A 21,795-nucleotide genomic window follows, 5' to 3' on the forward strand; every position below is an offset into this window, starting at 1 on the left:
GTCCTAGAACCTCACTTTTTTTCTGGTTAGAAATCTTTTTCTAATTCCTGTTTGAAACATAGGCATGCACTGTTTCTTGAGCCACTGTGTCCTTTTGGTTAAATAGGTCTTCTCCCTCCCTAGTATTTACCATGATTTGTGTATAGACAGCAATTACGTCAGCCCCAGTATAATCTTATTACTGGCTTGCCTCAGGTGGTGAGAGTACATACCAAACTCGCCCCGGCATTAGTGGAAATGCATTCCCTTACAAGAGAAAATAATGTAGTCCTATAATTTGGAACTGTGTGTTTAAAGAATTTGAAGTGGTAAAACTTTCAGTGTTGATAAAGCCCATGTTTATTTCATTCCTCTAATCAGAAGTGATGAGTCATTCTTCTGTGCAAACCCAGTCCTGTGGCCTGTCAGCAGCTTCTAGGAGAGAATAATTTCTGAAGAAATATTGTCACTTCTGTAGTGCTGCTTGTCTTGGCGAATCGGAAAACAGTTTGCAAAATGATGTTTAAACTAGATAGGAAGATTATTTGTCCACTCCTGAAGTGAAGCCTTGTCTCTGTGGTGGGATGCAGCGGTTTCTTAGCAGAGCGTTTTATTACCACCATGAGAACAAATGAGGTGAAGATCAAATTTGCTTAAAACTGCAGGGTAGACTTTGGTGTTTTGGAGGCAATGCTGGGAGAGCTGGTGTGTCTGCTTTGGCGTTGGGGCCTGTGAAGTTTCCTCTCCCTTCTGTCATGATTTTTGTCTGTTAACTTTGCAGTCATGTCTGTCATCCCTGGTGGAGCAGGAAAAAGCCTTAATAGTAGTGCTGGGTCTGCTTTCCTTTCTTTTCCTTTTGATTTATTTAGGCTTTTTGATTAAGTGACAGCTTTCATCGCTTTCAGCAGTCACTCTCTGACAAGGCAATTTATAGATGCATTGACATTATATGATTAGGATAAGCACAGTAAATAACAAACGAGAGTTATTTTGAAATTTAAACAGCTCCTCCTCAAAATTCAATGTTCATGCTGTTTTCATATACAGAACTATATTTTATTTGTTTGCTGAGCAATCTAATACTGAGTGAGCCTTTCAAAGATAACTGCTGCCATGCAACGATGATCACAAAAGACAAGATATTTAATATCACTGTGAAATCTGGTCTAACTAGATTTTTTCCTGCAAAATCTGAGCTAACTAGATATAAAGAAGGAAAAGTTAGAGTTCAAACAGCTCTTTTGGTGCTTCCATCTTGTGCCAAATCAGCTGATAATTAAATGTCATGCTCTGGTTAATCAACAGCAGTTAATCTCCAGCTACCAATGTAACTATCTCAAACTCACGGCTTACAGCCTCTCACTGGGTGTCTTAACCCAACTGTGCAGACACAGACAAGTAATAGTGATTGACACAGCTGCTAGAATTGGTTAGACTATTTTCTGGAAGTATTTAACTTCTAAAAAGTATTTCCGCAAACTTGAAATGCTTGAAAGGTGTGTGTTAACTTAGACTAAATAAAGCACAGAAAGAACAGAGGCAGAACACTCTAACATTTTATTTCCAGATTTTTGGAGCAGAATACTTTGATTTTTCACTTTGAAATGTTTATTTTGTTTTCAACAGCTATATTAATATTATACAATATAAAACATAAAGACAAAATCACAATGAATGGTTTTATAATTGCTCTTAAGAGAAAATTATTTTTCAGTCATGTGTGGGAAGATTCAAGAGTTTTGGGGTTCCTTGTTTCTGCTGATGATATAGTTAAGTGTTATAGACTAGGATGTCTCTGGAAGCTGCAGGTAGCACCAGCACTAGCTGTGACACAGTAGTGTACAGTCCCATGGCAACAAGCTGAAGGATGTCCAAGATGAGCGAGGAAGTTTCTGGGGTTAGGTGACATTACAGTAACAAAATCGTATTTGGATGTGATACCTCCTCTGGAGAGGCAGTAATGTGAAGTGCATAGGTCCCACAGTGGTATGTTTTGATAGGTATCTCAACCAAATGTTGAGGAGAAGGAAGGGCAAGAGAGTCTCTTCAGTAATAGATGCTGTAGATGGTATAATAGAGCCTGGTCAGTGCATCATCACATACTGGTGCCTGATAATGGACTAGTTGGAGCTCTTGATGCTCTCTAGCAGCTGCTGCTCCAGCTCTCAAACTACCAGCCCAGGACAAATAAGAAGATTTAGAAACTCATTAAGTTCTCAGGACTTGAAGCCAAAACATCTTCACCTAGTTTGTGACCTTCTCTGGTAATATTCTGAGCAGATCCTCTCCCTGTCCTTACTGAAGTGACTCCCTCAAATGTGGGATTTCTTTGCACTCTGATATTCATTTTGTGCTTCCAGAGGTGAATGTTAGAGCAGTGTGTAGTTCTCTTTTGATAGTTGGTTATAAGAACAAATCTTGAGTCTTCTCGTGCCTCATGAGAGACTCCTGGAGGGGTTTCATTTCTGTTCCCACTTTTGTATTACATATGTCGTACTAATTTCCTTCAGTTTGAAAATAGGTTGTTTGGTCTATTATTCTTCTGTTAGTTTGTCTGTCTTGGGTCTTTAAGCCTGTGATAAACAAGCAGGTGTCCTTATTTAATTTCATAAATGGGTCTGTATTTGAGTAGGGGTTTGAATAGAAATAAAAGATTAATGGAAGACTAATACCAATCCAAATATATGAGGATTTGTGTTGGTTGGGTTTTTTTAAAGATACGGTAATAGAACACTGAAATATCATGAAAGGACTGGCTATTGCACGTGGCTGTACATGTTTGTCTGCAGACATCGACAAAAGTCACCCAAGCTGCCATGCATAGATCCAGGGTTCTGTTATTCCAATGTATTTACACTGATTCATAAATTAATTTCTTTGTGAATGCCAATGCATTTTTTTTCTTCCTGGATAGCTCCAGCTGATACAAGACTATCTCTTGGACCGAGTAAACTTGTTTTAGACCTTGTTCAGAATATCTTTAGACCTCTCCTGTTCAGTCTTGTTAATAATCTGCCCCAATTTGCAGCCACAGAACTGAGCAGCAGAATTCATTTTATTACAGAGAAGTGCATGGTGCACCCAGGAATGACTTAGATATGTGTAATTTCTATTGATTGAAGAAACAGTACTTTCTGTGCACCTGAGTGGGAAGTCATGGTATGGAAGATTAGAGTTCACTGTGGGATTTAACTCTAATTCACTGACATTGAAGGGAGGGACAAAACTTTGCCAAGTCCCCTGTTAGAAAAGACCCACCTAACCTAAACCACAGATGTCAGGACTCATTTCATGTTCAACAGCATTATTACCATGAACATTAGTTTAAATGCAAGGGATGGTGTTGAAACTTGTGACTTGATATTTTGTATGCAGACCTTTTAATCATAAAACATAAATTCCTGCCCAAAGCTCCCTACCAGACTTGGTGATTTCTAGGGAAGATCTATGTAGAGGCTTAGAGGCTTCCCTATGGTACGCAGGGAAAGGATGAGTCCACCTGCTGCCAGGAGTCAGTGATGCCCTGCAGTGTTCTCGCAGCTTCCAACTCAACAGCTCAGCCAGATAATCCTTCCTCCCTGCTGATGCGGGGCTGTACCTAGGCTCAGAGCTGTGGCTGTGGCTGGAGCTCAGCTAGGCTGTGTGTCTCAAGGAATGCTTTTTCCTCTAGCACACGCTTCACTGAACAACTGTGTGCTCTAAGACGCTTTGCGGACCTAATACGTTGACCCTCGGGTTAGTCACAATGGCCAAAAACCAAGTGAGCCCTCCAGTTTTTCTTGGTGGGCTGCAGCCCTTTCTAAGAGCTAGCATAGCTCTCCTGCTTGGAAATGTTAACCCTTCTAGGTTAAGCATTCCTTTATTCAAATTCTCAGGAAGCTGTGAGTTGAAGGATGCATTCTTGTCCTGGATTTTTCTTCTATGCTGCGGCTGTTGCTGTATGTGTTTGTTAGAGGCACTCAGGCACTGGGACATCCATGCTTGAAGGGAGGTTGTGGGTGTATTGAAAGAAGTACCAGGAGGTACTATACATGCTAAATCCCAAGAGGCTGGGATTAAAACAGAATTGCCACGTGAGAGCAAATGAGTTGAAATGGATGTGTTTTCCAGAAGGGTGTGCTACTTACAGAGCAGGCGTAAGGATTTCTTTTTAACTCTTTTCATGTTTCTCATTTGGATGGGCCTTTTTCCTTTGTGAAGAGAGGAATTAGTTCAATTGTAAACATTAAGTTTATAGTGGGCATAAATCACAATTAAATTCATGGGTTTAAAAATCTGTGTATCTGTGGAATTCTGTATTGTTAGCAGTTAATTTTTTTTCTCTTTAATATATAAACACCCCCCAAATTTAGACAATCCAGGACATAAAATAAGGACATATGTAAATCTGGACCTTTTGATCTAAGTTCATTTTTGCTTTTGGCACTGACTTTTTAAAGTCAGATTTGCAGGTAGTTGCCAAAACTGTGCAGAATGTTAGTGGATGAACACGCTTGCAGAGCAACGCATGAATGCATTCAAGTGCACATTTGCACATGAAGAGGCTGTAACTGTCTCTCCAGATATCGGATAGGTGTAAACAAGCGACAATTTCTGCACACATGAATGGAGAGCATTTACAGATAGTGGAAAAAGCTGATTTTCTGGAGGCTGTTAGGAAATGTGATCTCTGATACCTCATTAAGACAGCAGCATCTCTAAGTTGAGTTTACATCTTCTGTCCCTATGAAAGCTTAGTAAGAATTGACTTCAGATTTCTGGATCTTTTTGCTTCTGCTTAGGAGGTTATATTGGAAGTCTTTTTCTCTGTTCTGTATTAAGTAACCTTGAGCATTGCAGTGTCAGCTACAACAAGTGGGCTCTGCACCTCCCCCGGCTCCCAAAGCAAATTCCAGAGTAGTAGTATTTCCATATAAAATGAAAAGGATTAAAAGTTGTATTGTGTGGGTTCTATACTGTCTGTACTCAAGATCAGATCTTCTGATTTGTAAGTGGAGAAATGTGTGTGTGTGTTTCTGACATAACAGCCAGTTCTGAAAATGTGATCTGAGAGCCAAGCTGGGCTCTTCTTGGTTCAAGTAGAATGTATTGTTCTGTGACACAATTAGACCTTGATTAACAGTTTTATTGCTAGTGCTTAAGATAGAAAGGAATGCAGTTTCCTTTCAGGATGCAAATAAATGTCCTTCTCCGTTTTATATTTTAACAAAAATATTTCATTCAGATTCATCTGATTTTTATTATTATTACTGCATTTCACTTGTAGGCAGCTGTTTTTTTCAAAGTACTTTGCTAGTCCAGCTAGTCTGAGGTATGGAGTAAGCCTCTCTGCAAACAACTGCTGTTACTGAAGACCTGATCACCTACAGCTTTGTTAATGTCAGATGAGATTTGTAAATGCTTAGGGACCTTGTAATCAGGTCAGGGATATTTCTTTTTCTATTTTTCTACCTGAGGTGGTAGGTAGACTTGAACAAGCTTTCTCTGTTGTGGTCCTTAATTAGGCAGATTTCCTACTGTGGCTAGAAGTGGTCTAACCACTGAAGCCTCAGGACCTGGGGCTCAGTTTTAGGACGTAGCTGCAGGTTGCAGCCTCCTTCCCTATCTAAGGAGCTGCTTGCCTCCTCCCCTCATATAGCAACAGCATATTCCCCCAAGAGAAAATGCTTCTCCCAGTTGCTGGGCCTGCTCATGTCTACAGCCATAGCCTGGCTTTTTATATTGGTGCACAAGGAGGTAATCTGTAATTTGGGTAGCCAGCTGCATTCAATCACAGTTGAACTGTGTTTTTGAGAGTTATGCTGCATAAACTGCTGTGAGATTTCATAGATTCTGCAGGCAAATGAATGGAAAATAGGGGTTTGTGGAGTTTCTTTAATACTTCTAGCGAAGTTTGGCTCTGTGTGTCGGCACTCTTAAACACAGCACATAGCAGTTTATCATCCATCAGGAAATGAACAGGTGCCACTTAGGTTGATCCACATATCCAGGGAGAGCTCTGACATGGCTTACTACCAAAAAATGTTCAAAGCTGCTTTAAGTTGGGCTGGTGCAATATATAGGAATAAACATTGCCCAAGAGAGCTGTGTAGGAAGACTGCCTTAGAATGAGGAGACTCCTTTTCATTCTTACTCTTCTTGGTGTGAAACACCAACCTATAGTCACATGTCATGTGTTGTAAGTTCATTTTTTCTTCTTGTCACAGCTGTTTCAGATGAGGAATACTTTAGGCAAGCAGACATAAGTGCAGATGGGACATGCGGGGGTCTAATGATAATGTCTGTGGAACTGAATGTGCTATTTTAGCCCCAGCAAAACAGGTTTGAATGTAAGTAGTTGTAGATTAAGGATTTCAATGGTAGAAGTTTATCTTCATGTACTTTTATTCACCGCTTATATCCTCAACAAATACGTTGGGCGTTTCAGATTTGTTTATACCTTTTTATAAAGGTCAGCAGCTTTACAGAAAGCCAGTAAGCCACATCTTGCCACAACCATGTTTCTTGACTTCTGTGCAGTCAAAAAATCTAATCTTTATGCTCACATGGATTTTTAAACTGTTGTATGCATATGTAATGATTTTAAAAGGTCTCCCACAGAGTGTTTGTGTGTGGTTTTGTTTGTATTACTGGTAGTAGCTGACTAAAGATACATCAGTGTCTACTGGGGAGTCTTGTCTTTTATGCACATACATATTTGTGTGGTCTAAAAGCATTATCTTCTACTATACTTCTTCAGACTTTGAGTATAGGCATTGAACAATACTCTTGATGGATGTTTTAAAAGTGATTTAAAAATTGTGAATTTCTCCTCTTAGTAGTGCAAAAAAAACCAGTCAACTTGTGTAAGCCCAAGAAAATGCAGATTCAGTTACCAAATGAATGGCTGTAACTTCAGCTCCAATATGCTGCATACACTTTGTCTCAGTAAGAGATTGTTTTGCAGATGGAAATGATTAGCAATAAAATGTATTGTAATAAGGGAGCATGCTACCGTTACATAAGTTCAAAAATACACAGTAAAAACACTGTCATTTGCCTTCTCATACAGCTGGGCCAATTAAAAATACTCCCTGTGCTGCATCACATGAGCAGTCATCCTCTCTGTTCTCTCCACTTCTCTCCTTTTCTTCAGTCTCCTTCCACTTCTGCTCTTTTTCCTCTCCTCCCTTGTTCTACCAGTTCTTCCCAATCAATGTTTGCGTGTTCCATCTTAGCCTCTGCTCTTCTATTTCCACAGGAAATAGTATGTTCCTTCCCTGTGGCTCTCTGAGAAGGGACACACAGGAAAGACAGATGCCTGGTATGATTCACCCCAAAGTGCAATCCATGCAGACTAAGGGAGCAGTGCTGCTATATGGAGCTGGGAATACACATATGTTGATGTGGTAACAGGCATGAAGGTTGCCCTTTGTATTTCCTCCAGGAATGTCCAGAAAGTGGATAGGTGCAAAGGGCAGGCTCAGTTAATGATAAATCATGCTTCTTCCTTCCTGCCCAAGATGTGGGAAAATAACTTTTCTCCCATAGCAGGAAAAAGGCAGGTGTGGATGCTGCAGCTAAGGAAGATCTCCTTGGCCTGGCAGTGCTATAGGAGCAGCTGTTCCCTTATCTTCTCTTCAGGATAGTTGCTGTGGACAAGAGTATACATTTACCACTGACAGTGTATTACATTACAGCAAGCCTGAAAAAGCCATTTTGCATTGCGTTGTGTTAGCGAAGGACATAAAAGTCTGTGTGAAGCTGCTCATAGAAGTTTGTAGTTAACAGGAAAGGATCAGTCCACTGAGGAGGGGGAAGGTGTAAGAAAATACATTTAGATTGCCTCCCCCCAGCTTGCTTCATCCAATGTGATTTTCTGACTACCCTCTGTCTTGTTAACAGTGTACAATAACAACTGTACAGAAGAAAAAGATAAGCTCGCTTTCTCATTCAGGGAGGCATGGGTAGGATAAACACCAGAACTTTTCCATGGAATCATTGTGCTTTGTTTTTAAAATCACAACCAGCACCAGTTGGGGCTATAGGGAAATAACTGTCCACCATCTTTCCCTCTGCATGAAATGCAGAAGATGAAGGATTACGTGAACCTAGCAAATGACAGGGCCGGTTCAGAGCAGTCAAAAGAACTTGGCTTTTCAACATGTCCTGGGATTCATCTACAGAGCTCCTTCATGCAGGATATTGTAAATATCGAGACCTCACAGATGTTGAAGACAACAGCTGGCTCATTCACAGAATAGAAAGCCACCAAAGGCCATTAGGTGCAAAGATACTACTTGTGGCTCAGAAAGTCCCTCAGCTAAGACTGTAGTGCTACAAGATGTGCTCTGCAGAGGTATCACTGCAGGCTTGCATTCATCCTGGACTCTTAGTTGAGCAGCTGCTGTTAGCCACCATGAGAGCCAGGATAAGGGGCTAGGCAGATCTTTCATTGAACTGCAGCCTAATATGCTGTATTTTTATGCTGTCTTTTCTTTCCTAAGTTCTCCTTATTGCTCTCAAGTATTACTCCTATTATAAGCAATATGAATCTATATTTAAAATGTGATGGTTGCTCCTGATTCAAGCTGACATTTTTATAATACACCCAACTTCATGCAGCAGCTAATCGATCCAAGTATGTCCCTTTTCTTGTTTTCAGTGACTCTGATCTTTCTGACCCACCCTTTGATGGGTTGCCCACCTTTGTACGGTAGTAGCTACCAATTTCCGTGCAGTTCAGGCTTTTTTTTTATTTCACAAGATTGTTGAAGAATGAGAAGATTTGACTCTGCTGCTGTTCCTCATCATCCTGGTTCTCTCCTTTTCTCATTGAGTGTCTGGGTCTACCTTGTGGTCTTCAGCATTTAGAGTGCAATTCAGCTGCCTAAGCTTGGGCATGTTTTACCATTTTAGGTACTCGGAGTATCCTGCCTGGCCTCCAGGAGAGCGTGGCTCTCCATTAGGTTCTGTCTCAGATTTGCTAGCTCAACATGGGTGCCTCAGAAAATTTAAGTTTTACAAAATGTCTCTGCTCAGAAAACTGAAACCCATCCTTAAAACATGTGTGTTTTTCTTTAGCAGTTTTTAGTACCTCTGCATTGCCTGTATGCTTTGAATTCCTTCCTTCCTTCCTTCATTCATACCCCTTCTTTTTATATGTTGCCCTCCCTTCCTAGTTTTTTCTTCATTTCCCTCTTTTTCTGAATTTCTCTTCTTTTCACTTCCTATCAATGTCACCTTCTCTTCATGCCCTCCCCCTTCTCCAACTTGGTTAATGTGGTTGTCCTCAATTTTCCATCCATGTAGTCATCTTTCCATCAGAAAGGCATTTGGGAGTATGGGAGGCACCCTCAGTTTGTGTGCTGAAATTGGCATGTGGATTGCACAGTGAGCTCTATATGCGTGTGTGTGACTAGAAGCTGTTGGAAGGCTGACACGTCCCAAACAGCTAAATTACAGAACAAAAGAAAATCACTTCTTCAGCTTTAACCAATGACTTTGGGGCTTCTCACATGCCCACTAGCTAAGCTGCAATTGGGATAATTCATTAATGAAATCATCTTCCAATAATAGCTGTTTGTATTGAATCAACTGCATCTCTGTACCTCTTCCTTCCGTCTGCCTTTTGTTTAGAGTATGACTCAAATGCTGTAGCGCTGGGGCTCTTCTGAGTACCTAGCCAAGCGTGTAGGCTCTGTTACATGGTGGAGGGTGCATGAGGTCGCTGTGTCAAATGTGATGTCTCTTCAGCTCTACCACAAGTGAGGTCAGGGCAGCCTGGTCCGTGAGCAGGCAGGAGAAGTCCAATGCTTCCTATGAGGCATCCCTAGCAGCCACCCCTTCCTTGCTCGCTTCGCTCCCCTACCTCCTCAAACCTGGGAACCACAACAGCAAAGCAGTTTCAAATCCACATCACCAAGGAATGGGTTAAAAAGTTGTTGAAATGCAAGAGTGAGCCTGTGCGTGTGCGCGTGTAATCCCTCCACAGAGCCCCAAAGGGAAAGTCTTAGATCTCCTTATATGGGGATCTTCTTTTCATAAGAAAGTGGTCAGAAATTGAACGGTGTCTGTGTTCAGTCTCCGTGTGTGCACAGAGCTGGCACCTACTGCATTACAGCTCTGTGGAGCTCAGTATAGACTTTCTCCGAAGCAGGGGGTGAAGGGGTCTCAGGGCAGCTCAGCTACTACTGCTTTTAATAGTATAGCGCAGTTACAAAGAAACCTGGTGGGTATGATCTCTACTTTTGCAGATTTTTCCAAGACTGGTAGATGACTTCTCCGTTTGAATATAGTGGTATTATAAATTTGCTCTAGCACTACTGCCCAAAATTATATTTATATTCTTCTCTGATTATTTTTTTTTCTCTTACTACTCTCCAAGAATGGGCACGTGCGTGTGTATGCATTACCACCCATACACCAGCACAGTAATGCTGACCTGCTCGTTAGCTCAAGTGTATCTAAACGTGCAGGGGGCTTGGGATGATTATTTAAATTTCCTTATATGGGGATCTTTGCAAGTGTAGTTTTATGGTGATTCATGTTTTGGCCAAGACTTGGTCTTAAGTCTTTTTCAGCTTTTTCACTAAAAAGACTGTTGCATTTCATTGGTACAACTATAAAATGAAAAGTGATACTCTGCATTTGTTCCCTCTGCCTGCCTTGACCTCTCCAGTGCTGCATGTTGCACTGGTGGGGAGGGAGACAAGAAAAAGCGAGTCAGGACATGGGGGTGGCTGCTGAGTACAATTAGGATGGTGGACCAAAGGCCTGCCCAGTCATTTCCCAGTGTCTTTCCACAGAGTGACAAAGGCAATGCCTTCCATCTCCCCGGCCAGTCAGAGCCCCCAGCTTCTTGTTTAACTTCACCACCGCACCCAGGGCGAGAGGGTCTGTGCTCTGCACACAGGTTTATCTCAGAGCCATGGCCACCCTCAGCTCTCTCTCCCATGACCCTGCTCCCCTTTCTGCTGCCTGAGGTGGCCTTGACGTGCATCCTGGTGGGCTGCCACGAGCTGTGCTGCGGTTTGGCTATCCTGGTCAGGTCTGCGCTGGAGGGAGGCTCCTGTGGCTGCACTTTTTTCAGTGTCTTCCTCTGGCTGTGCATTTTCAGTATGTGCACCTTGGGGGAGCTGCATGGAATAAAAGCAGGGAGGCAGTGTGCATTACAGACTCAGCATGGTGGCTGCCTGGCCACATGGCATTATAAAGAATATATATGGATGCATGTGCTGTGGAGGGGAAACTGAGGATAAGCACAAGATAAAAAGGAAAAAAAAAAATGAGCTGGGAAACTGTGTGGTACATCCATTGCCAGCTCTGGTGTGTTAATAACTCCAGCAGTTCAGATGCTTCCTTTTCTGTTTGTTTTATGCAATAGATGTGAATAATGCCATTCCCTCCACCCTCCATCCTTTCAGCTTCCCTGTAAAAAGTGTTACATTGAAGGAAAAGGCAGGTTTTGCAGAGACCAGAAAACCTTTAAGCTCAAGGCCAGAGCTGCTTTACCTGGGAGACCTCACTTGAATCAGAGTGCATGCTATGGGGATGGGCTCTGGGGAAACTCCAGCATGGCTCAGCCAACAGCTGGTGCAACCACGCTTTCCCCTGTAATCTTAGTCTCTGGCCTGGGCAGGAGGGCCAGGGAGCTGTGTCTGCCTGTGAGATGGCAGTGTGTTCCCATCTCTCAGGTGTGAAGGAGAGGCAGTGCCCCCAGGGTGGTGTTTTCACTGGAGAAGCCATCACAGAAAGCCTCATCTTGTGGAAATGCATATGCCATGCTGTGAGCTGGCAGTCATCTAGTCCCTGTGCCAGGTATCCACCAGCAATACAAGCACAGCATTAGAGATACAGTCACTAAGTTTTATTTCCTAGGTGAAATTAAAATTGGATCCTGTCTACTTCCCACCCACCCCTCCTTTCCTTAAGATCCTGCATTAATTTTCTGCTGTCTTAAGCTGCCATAGCTTCAGTATTGTCCAGCAGTGGTACTTGCACAGCATCACGTTTACCGTGAAGACTTAAACACTCCATGAGAGCTGCAGGCAACTACAAAGTGATCCAGTGGGATCCAGCTGCTGCCCTTCATTTCCATCAGTGACCAGTGACTTCTAGCTGATGCTTTCCATTGGTGATGCAATTACTTCATCCGTTTAGAAGGACTTCAATTAATTTCTGAGGGATTGGGCTCTTCTCATCAGCCTGTCTGTGACCCTTGACAGCACTAATACTGTAAAACCAGACTTGATTAATCATTAAGCTTTTAAAGAAGATTTCCAAGTCTAGCTGCCTGGATTATCTGCAGCCGTTGCCAACACTGGCAGGAGAACCTTTAGCAGAATGGGACACAGTTGATGTTCAGCTGTACATCAAAGCATGGTATCCTTTCTCTATGAGCTAAGGTTTGGGAAGTTTTTAGCTACTCTGAGTCTGTTTTCACTTGTACAAAGCAGAAATGACCTCATTTAAGGTCAGAAAGGTCTCTGTTCAATTCTCCAGCAGGTATAAAAATCACCCAAATATTTTCAATGCCTGAATGAGAACATGCTTCATGGATTCAAGCTTGGCCATGTGTAACAGGTACAATTCTTTTACTTTTGACCCTTTGGCCTATAAAGATCCTGTTCATTTGAAAGGTGCTGTTATTACTTTTAATTCAAAAATGTTTGTACTTCAGTTGTCACGTTACATTAATACATGTAAATGTGTCCATTCTGCCATGTGACTGATTCGGAGCTGAACATGTCTTTCATCTTCTATGTTTGCTAGCATGCTTCTTAGTACCTCTTATAGCTTAGCTTTACCCAAAGTACATTTGGTTTTGAGGGAACGAGCTTTTTAAGACGTGAGCAGGTACATTTCCCATTGATTTAAGAAGGGAATCCAGAGCTTCTCAAGTGACCCTGATATCAATTCTTGCTTCACCATTGCCTAGTTTTGCATATTGAGCAAGTCAATTAAGCTGCCATTGCTTGAGTGTGGTTTTTTTTGTCTCCGATTCCTTATGGTTTATATCCTTCAGATATGAAACATGTATCTGTTGAGTTCTCCTTCTTCATTGTCTCTTTGCCAAGGTCTGCATATTTAACTTTTTCTTACTCTTTCCTTTTAAATCGGTTACACTGAGTTTAGATGCAGTGGTGTCAAACAGTATCCAATAAGCAATGTAGAATACTTTTATAATTTGTAGGACCTCTTTAGCAGTAGAAGACAAATTAACTTTCACCATCTTCGTGAGCTAGAAAATCTCATTCTAATGTTTTGCTTTAAAATAGATATTCAGAGAAGTCACAGTAAGAAAGAAACTTACTAAATCATGCAACTTTTCTGGCACTGAGTATGGAATATATTCCCTACAGAGCGTTTTCAATTATTTGTCCAAAATCTTCCTAAACACCCAAAGCAATGGATCTTCTAAACTTTCTGTTTGAAGACTGCTTGGTATCATATTAGAACTACTTGTAAAGACAAATTGATGTTTCAATGCGAGTTTATCTTTTCTTAATTTAATGTTATTACTCATAGGTTTACTACTTCTTGCACAACCCCAAATTCCTCTCCTTTCTTGGTGTTTATAGCCTTCAAGTATTTGTCATTTCTTGTTATATTCTTTTTCTTCATTGTCTCTGAGCCAAGGTCTGTGTATTTCATTTTCTTAGCGTCTCCTTTCAAATTAGCCCCCGGATGTTCTTGTTTCTCCTTTGCTTCTGCTTTAGCTAGATTTTTGTTTTAGTTAATGAGATGGCTCAAAGTGAATGAAGTGTCTCTGCTTGTTCTAGAAATAGGGACTGAGTCTCCCTGTTCTCTGATGTGCTGGCCCCAAATGCAAAACCATCTTAATGCGGGGGGTTGTGAGAAGGTCAAGAGATCTCTAAACCAATGTGGTGATTCCCAGATATCCCATATATTACAGGATTTCCCATATACTTAATATATCTTGTGTAATAAGAGACTTGACATAATTTTCTCCTATTTTTGGGAAAGCCAGCAGTCACAGCTTGCAAAGGCTTCTAACCTGTGCAAATAAATTGTGCATGCAGAGTAAATCTGGTGTGTTGAATTTAGTGTGGAGGTTCGTCTGAACTCTGTCACATGCTGTGTGAATGTAGTCAGACTTGCTGTCTGCACGTGTCTGTCTGCAGTTGCAGAGATGTTTAATCACAGTGGTGTCGTGGGCCACCACAACCCTTAAGACAGCCCTACCTTATCCTCAGCTATGCTGGGGTTACTTTGCACGTCTTGAGCCCTGAAGCTATTTTTCAAGGTTATTAGAGGGACAGTGACAGTCTTGTAAGGTATGTGGAAGAGGACCCAGCAGCGACGTTTTTGCACTGTTAGAATCCACGACGCCAGGCACGATCCTCGCAGCCAGTCTGCAACAGTAGCTAACGCCTCTGTAGAGAGCTCATTTCAGCCTCACTTCTTCCGGTTGTGGCTCCAGCCTTTAAAGCTACCTTTCTTTTCTTTTTCTGATTTGACTAATGTTTTAAACCCTTTTTTTAGTTTATATCTGTGTCATTCTTTATTAATGGACAGTTTATTTTTTCTGGAACAATGAAGAAGATACTAGGCAAATAGCGGACTAACATATTTCCCTATTATATTCCAGTAAGCTAAGTGTGCGAACTTGATGTAGTGCCAAAAACTGAATTTTGTTTACTGCCATTCAGTCTGTTTTTGCTTTGGATGATTTTGTTCCCATCGAGATTGAAGCGAATTAATTCTGTGAGTAATATTTCCTGAGATGCTCTGTCAAATGCTTGTAATTCAGATACATCATGTATACTATATTCCCTACAGCTGCTAATTTTACAATTCTGTAAGAGATACTAGTTTTTTTCTGGCAATCTTTATTCTTTAGAAACTAGTGCAGCTGAAAAAGTTTTTCTATTATTCTGTAGATTAGAACTGACTGACTATGGTCTGCAAATCCTAGTTTTGTGTTTCATGTGGTCTGCAAAGAATTGTCTGGTCACAAAGTGCAGTCTCTTCCCCTAGATGCTAAATTTTGTTACAGGGAGTTAGAGTACATTAAACACATTTCTTAATACTAGTCCTGTATATAAGCTGCTCTTCTGTTTGCTACAGGACTGTGATCACCAATAAAAGGGAAAGTAATCTGTATAATAGCAAGAGGAAAGGGTGTTGTGTCTTAATTAGTTTGCATTAAACTGTTGACCTCCCTGCAGAATAGAATATATGCTCTGGTAAAAAAGCTCAGTATCTCTTTGGCCTTTGAAGACGTACACAGGGAGCTACAAAGGACTTTTCCACACCTTTTATGCCCACTGCTGTACCTGGGAGTCATTGCAGTTCCAGTTCTCTTGTACATAGAGGGATTTCTCCTTCTGTGTGTTGCCAGGCTTACATATTCTTCCTGGGGTCTAGAGAGTAGAGAAAACTGTAACACAGACCACTGTACTGGCCTCCTGCTAGTTGGTCTGGCTATACCTCCCTCCTTGAGTTCTCCTTGCTGCATGTTCCCTGGTAAGACACAGTCCTTCTCCTTGTGATTTTTGTTTCCTCTTTTACTTTAGACTTCCTGTTTTGATCTGTTCCCATTTGTTGCTATACAGAACAAAACAGAGTAATCGTTAGTGCAGCCACACAGCTTGTGCTTTATAGGTGTGTAAGTGCATTGCATGCTCAAAGGGTTTCTTGCATTCTTCTGCCGAGAAACCTGTGTTACTTGCCCATCTCTTTTGAGTTCTTTGACTTTGTTCCCTTCTTGCCATGTGCTCTGTGCATCTTTCCCTACCTTTTGTTCCTATGTCTGTAGTTTTGCACCCCTGGTTTCCCTCAGAGGCTAGGCTATTCCTTTAGTCTCTCTGGACGGGGCTCCAGGCATTCCTGCCTTCTGTGCAGAGGCCCACAGCTCATTTCTTCCCTTCTCATGCCCTCCATTCCTCAGCATGGAGAGGACCTCGTATCCTCCCAAATGCTTACTTGCCTCATACCGTCTTCTTTTTTCCCCTCCATCCTTTTTTATCATGGAGACAAGAGTGAAGCCTTGCAGAGAGTTGGTGTTACGATACCTCGATGGGAGACAGGTAAAGGGAAGGAAATATTGACTCTGGTGGTTCTGTGCTTTTTTGTTCTGGAGACAATTATTGGGGCACTAAGATGTGGGCTCTCCTAAGCTGTAGGTATTCTCCACTACATATTTTTACTTTAGCCCATTCTCCAATTTTTTTCCCCAGACCAATACATTTTGTCCAAAAATACTTCCTGAAACTATGGAATCACATTGCTCGCTCAGTCAAAAGTTCCCTTACTAAAGCAGGGCAGCTTGATTATGAGATGTCTTGGTCCATTTTTCTACCTTTTCCAGAAATCAATACGAGGAGCTTCAGACACTGAAAGCTTTGCTTTCTCATACCTTTCTACATGCTCTGCAATTCTTTGAATGTATTTTTTCTTTGTCATTTTGATTAAAAAAATCTTTAAATTCTTACATTGTAGAACATAAATATACTTTTTCTCTCCCTCCTTCTAATATTCATATTTATAGTAGACACTTTATTCCATTTCACCCAAATGGGACAGGGTTTTGTTTTGTTGGGTGGTTTTTTGGTTTGGTTTTTGGTTTTTTGCAAGGTCTATCTCCTGCAAATGAATAAAGTAAGATTTGTCTTACTTTGTAATCCCTCATTTTCTTCATTAAATGTCCTCACAAGAACAGTCGGTGAAACTTGCTGTAAACGTTAGTTATTTAAATCTCTGTTTAGGACAAATATGAGTAAATTATTGACCTAGGAAAACTGTTGTAAAAATAAATTAGATAAGCAAAAAAACTTATACCATGATGATAAATTTTGGGACACGGAGAAAACTATTTCTTAGCATATCTTTTGTCTTCCATTAATACTAGTAACGCACAAATTCATGAGAGAAGGCAGATAAGATAGCCACATAAAGAATATCTTTATATGGCTCTGACCCAGTTAGCTGTCCTCAGCTGGGAACCAGAATGCCTTTGTTTTATTTTTTGCTGGCCTGTGTTTTTCTGAGTAAATTTTTCACCTGCTGGTATCTCTAATTTTATATTATTGCTCCTGTTACTGCAATCCTAAGAGATTTATCTAGTGCACATTAGTGTCCTCTCCTGTGAACTTTTAACTCCTGCTGAGTTCCCGCTGATGGAAAGAGCCATACTTCCCCAGGTTGCATGTGGCTAGCAGCTGCCCCATTTGCTTAAGCTCCATGATAGAAAGAAATTGTCCTCATCTGCTGTTTCTGCACCAGCAAGCTGGTTTCTCTAGTTATTTGTTTATACGCTATTTTCCTACTGTCCCCAACTTTTGCTGTTTCATGCACATATTTCACTGAGCTATGACTTGCAAGGAGTCAATAAAGTAGAGAGATATTGGATAGCTCTTCCAGCTGGCTGAAGCTGCAGAGAAGGATCTTGAATGATAGGGGTGTAATATTACGGGAAAGACTGAAAGGGGGCCTTCTGCGAGACAAGAGGGAGCAAAGGAGAAGCAGACCAAGAAGATGATCTCAAAGCTGTAGTTAAAAAAGGACCTTGATTTTGCTTATGGGCTACCTCGTAAGATGCTTGTGCCCCTGCACCAGCTGGTTTCCCATCATGCCAGTCGGGATTTGGGGAGGAGGGGATAGCTGATACTTTCCAAAGCGTACTCTAACTCTGGTCAAGCAGCTGTTGGGTCTCTACTATCTAAAGGCTGATCTGAAACCTTCCAACATCGGCCATGGCTGAGTTGTCTCAGATTACTTGTGAAGGAGAAGGTCACACACTGGCTTTGGATGAGGCAAGCAGGAGTTAAAACAACTTGGCTCATGAAATGTCCTAGATCTGTTTTGAACAGTCCTGAGAAAATTCCCTCTGTTACAAGATTGACTGCATTCACCGAGCCACCTTGGGACAGCAAAAGGAGAACAGCGTGCCAGCATGTTCTGCCAGTGCAGCTGTTGGGGTCTGGTATCTCTTGTTGTGAGGCCTGGCTTGGAGCTTTCCCAGGATTAAATTGCTGGCACTCACTGCATTAGCAATGAGCCAGAGGAAAGTCCAGGTTGTCTCTGCTTTGCGTGGCTTTGTTTAGATCACCTGATTTCCCTCCCTGCAGGCTGCACCTTTTTGGTCTGAAGTTAGAAACTCTGCATATTGCATTTTGCTGTCTTTGCACTTGGTTATTTTGTCCTTCCTCCTGCTGACGTAGGTGAAGGTCACTGATGAACATGCTATCCTCCATGTGGGTCACTTGAAATCATCAGGAGCTGTGATGATAAGCCAAGTTATTAGAAATAATCTTCCTGCCTGTCAGCTGCCTATTAAGAAAACGTTGGTGTGAGCGTGCAGGCTCCAGATCCCTCAACACACAATTTTTGCCAATGAGTGCCACCAACCACCTACTGAAGTTGGTGAGACAGCTAATGTGGATGCTTACTTGCACGGAAAGCATTTCAGAAAATGTGACCACAGAGCAAGACACCAGCAGTTTCGAGCCTCCCTGGCAGTCCTTAGGTTAAGTGAGACCTCACATGTGGGACTCCACAGAGTCTCCTCTTTTAACCTTGAAAAACCACGAGCAGTGTTTCAGCTGAAAACAAAGTAAACTTTAACCCCAAGGCAAAACCCATTTTCAGACTTGTGTACAAGATGCTTCAGCTTGTCATGGGACACTGCACTTTTTTGACAAATGCACCAAATTTTGTGTCACTGCACGTACTCCCCCTTTAGTGTGCAAATGACATGTGAATGATCTTCTCTGGTTCATTTTTACCCCCATCTGGAAGCCATAAAGATGTTAAATCTAGCTTCTTGTTTCCTTTGATAACTAGGTGTCCAGAACAGTCCAGCTTGGAGAGGCTAAAGACAAACCAAATAACTGAACCCTGCCCCTTTTTAATCTCCTTCCAATCCAGTAGTATCAGGTCCCAAATTAAATGGATTCAATATAAATTTATGATGGACAGCTGCATGGAAAAGGCTTCTTTTAAGGGCTGAGCATCTTCTGTTCTTTTTTGTACAAGCTGAGAGGTGCGTGTACCTGTGACTGATTAAAATTTTGAAATGCTCGTATTGCCCACCTCAGAGAATGCCATTTGTCTCCTCCAGGCCCAGGCTCCTACAGTCTGTGCAAAGGAGGGATTGGCTTCGGAAAGAAAAGGTTGATGCACTTACCTGGTGATTAAAACTACTGGTTTAATCTGTACATCCAAAAAAAAAATAAAATTGTAAACTGTACATAGTAGGCTTTATCTGCAGCTTCATGTGTTTTCCACTTAGGAATAACCCAAATTAACAAGTTCATAGCACACAAAAGTACAGAGAAATACTTTCTAGCATAACCATCGCTCCAGACTGGACAACAAGCCTTGATCCTAAGGACTCTTGTTCTTTTGGGAATGAGAGGGAGAGGGGAAGTGGACTGGGCAGGGTCCCAGTCCTCAGCACATTGCTTAATGCACATCCGTCTTTGTGTTCACTCCAGCTATAAACAAACACTGAGGTTCAAGTGTGCTTTGCACTGTTTGGGTCTAAATGTATTTCCTGGCTGCTTCCAAACCCCATGCCTGGAGGCATGTAGCCTTTCCCTGGGAAGGAAATTCAGGCTCAGGGACTGAGAAAAGCGCTTGTGGCACGCTCTGATGTGGACAGTGGGGGACCAGAAGGCTGAGGTGTGCTGCATGGTGCATCGCAATTCAGTTATAGCCCAGTGATCAAGCCTTATGTGCTGGATCCAGGCAGCATTTCCATCCTGTCTTGATTGCAGCCCCATGGTTGGAGGGTGCTTAGCTTCCTCCAGCTGCAACAGCAAAACCACTTGTGTTTGGGCCTTGCTTATCCTGTCACTGATTTCATCCTTACTCCAGCTGATGAACCTTGAGCCAGGATGCAATCCTGCAGTCCCGCTGCTTGGGCAGAACTGAGATGTTCCCTTGAAATGCCATTCTCTCTCCTCACCAAGAAGTGGGCTGCCTCTCTGAGCAGCCTGGGATCAGCTGCACTGTTTGCTGTAACCTGTCAGGCTGATAGGACTTGGGCCGGCCTGCGTAATTGCTTGTGCTTTGCGGGTTGCGTGTATGGACACTAATTTGGGGATGTTAGTGCATCCAATATAATATCCATTTCTGGTTATAGGCTTATTTTGCAGGGAAGCATGCTGTGCTAGTAAGGGAATGGTAACTTCTAGTTAGACGTCACAGGGCCATATCTCTAATGCTACTGCAGCATGTGATTGTGTAATCAAGGTGACTTTATGTGAGCCTAATTCACTTTTCAATCTCATTTCTATTTTGCATACTCTGGGGATGCACCTGTCCTCCCTTTCCTGCCCTGGTTTAAAAAAAAACTCTGATCCTATTTTGGTAGGCTTCTTTTTGCTACTAAGCATTGAATAAAAAAAAGGGGTTGATTTCTCAGCACAGAAAAAAATGCCATGCTTCTGAAGCGTTTGGTTAGTGCTTTTTTTCCAAAAGACTAAAAAGAGAACTCCTTGGGTTTGGAAATACATTTGGAGGAAGGAAATGGAGTAAAAACTAGCAGTATTTGACAAATAAAATGATGACTCAAGTATTAGGAAACATTCTGTGATGCTGTCTGGCTTGTAGAAGAGGCTTGGAAGAGAAATAGTGGAAGCTCCATCTGTAGAATATAAGCATAATGAAAGTAAACTGGACATTGCAGGGGAGAATATGCTGTACAGCTCAGTCCTATTTCTTCATCGGTAACTGTTAAATTTTTCCTGACTTTCCTTTCTATGCTGTTAGTAGCTTTGCTTCTGCCAAGATGTGTGTCTGTGTGTGGTGCTAACCATCAAATGAGAAAAATGGGGTTCCTTCAAGGCTAGAAGTGGAAAAATGGGAATTATCTATTTCTTTTGTCTGTTCATCTCTGAAGGCATTCCACCTCCCCTCGCTCCCTCATTCTCCCCTACTCTTTGTCAACAATAGGAACAGAAATGGAAGTTTTATATATAGCATTTGTGGGGCCTCTGTGCTCTGCAGCACATTCTCTTGTGGTTTTGAGGCTGAAAAACAATGGTTAATGGGGCATTGTGGAAATTTCTCTGTCCTTGGCTGCCAGCTTAATATTTGTAAGAAATCAAACTTGAGAGAAATCTACAAATCTTGGGTCATGATGACTGTAACACCTGGGCTGAAATATGAGGGACATTGTGGCTATATTGATTAGGCAGAATAAGAAACTTTCCTAATGAAAGTGAAGCTTTTAAAAGTTTCTATCATGAAACATAAGAGTCTTCCTGACTCTTGATCACATACATATGTTGTTGAGAGAGAAGTTACAATATCGTTTCTCCTGCTCCAAAGTGATTTTTTTCAAACATACAAGTAGTGTTATTGACTTAAAATGCAACGAGCCTGCAGACACAGGGAGGCTCTGCACAAGCCAAGTGTCGTTATTCGATTCCAAGGAATCAAATTTTGGAGGGTTTTGCCCCAACTGTGAATGAAACTTCAACTGCATGCTTGCAGCAGTCTTCTGTGGCTCTGCAATCTGGCCAACCCTTAAGTGAACATACCTCCAAGTTACTGGATGTATGCGTGTGTAGTTTGCATACTTCAGCAGCTGTCACAGAGCTGTAGATCTTGATGATATATGGCCTCATGATGTTTGATAAAGTATTAGCCTTTAATATTCATTAGTTCAGATGTTTGTATGACTGAGGGAAGACCAATTATTGATAATTAGATTATGAAAATGTATATAAATTAGATTTTTAAAGTGTTTAAGCAATAAAATGTGTGTATGGGCAAGATATTAATTAACTGTGAGATGATGGAATGGACTCTGCTCTCAATTTGTAACTCCACTCCAGGTTAAAAAATAGCATACTTGTGAGA

At 41.7% G+C, this 21,795-nt stretch overlaps 1 protein-coding gene across 7 annotated transcripts in view; it reads left to right on the forward strand.

Annotated features, from left to right (window-relative positions):
• The window catches only part of CACNA1C (calcium voltage-gated channel subunit alpha1 C), a 487,179-nt gene that overhangs the window by 236,149 nt on the left and 229,235 nt on the right, over positions 1–21,795 (forward strand). The window lies entirely within an intron of this gene.

This window comes from Balearica regulorum, chromosome 1 (assembly GCF_011004875.1).
Source record: "Balearica regulorum gibbericeps isolate bBalReg1 chromosome 1, bBalReg1.pri, whole genome shotgun sequence".
Classification (NCBI taxonomy): Eukaryota; Metazoa; Chordata; class Aves; order Gruiformes; family Gruidae; genus Balearica; species Balearica regulorum.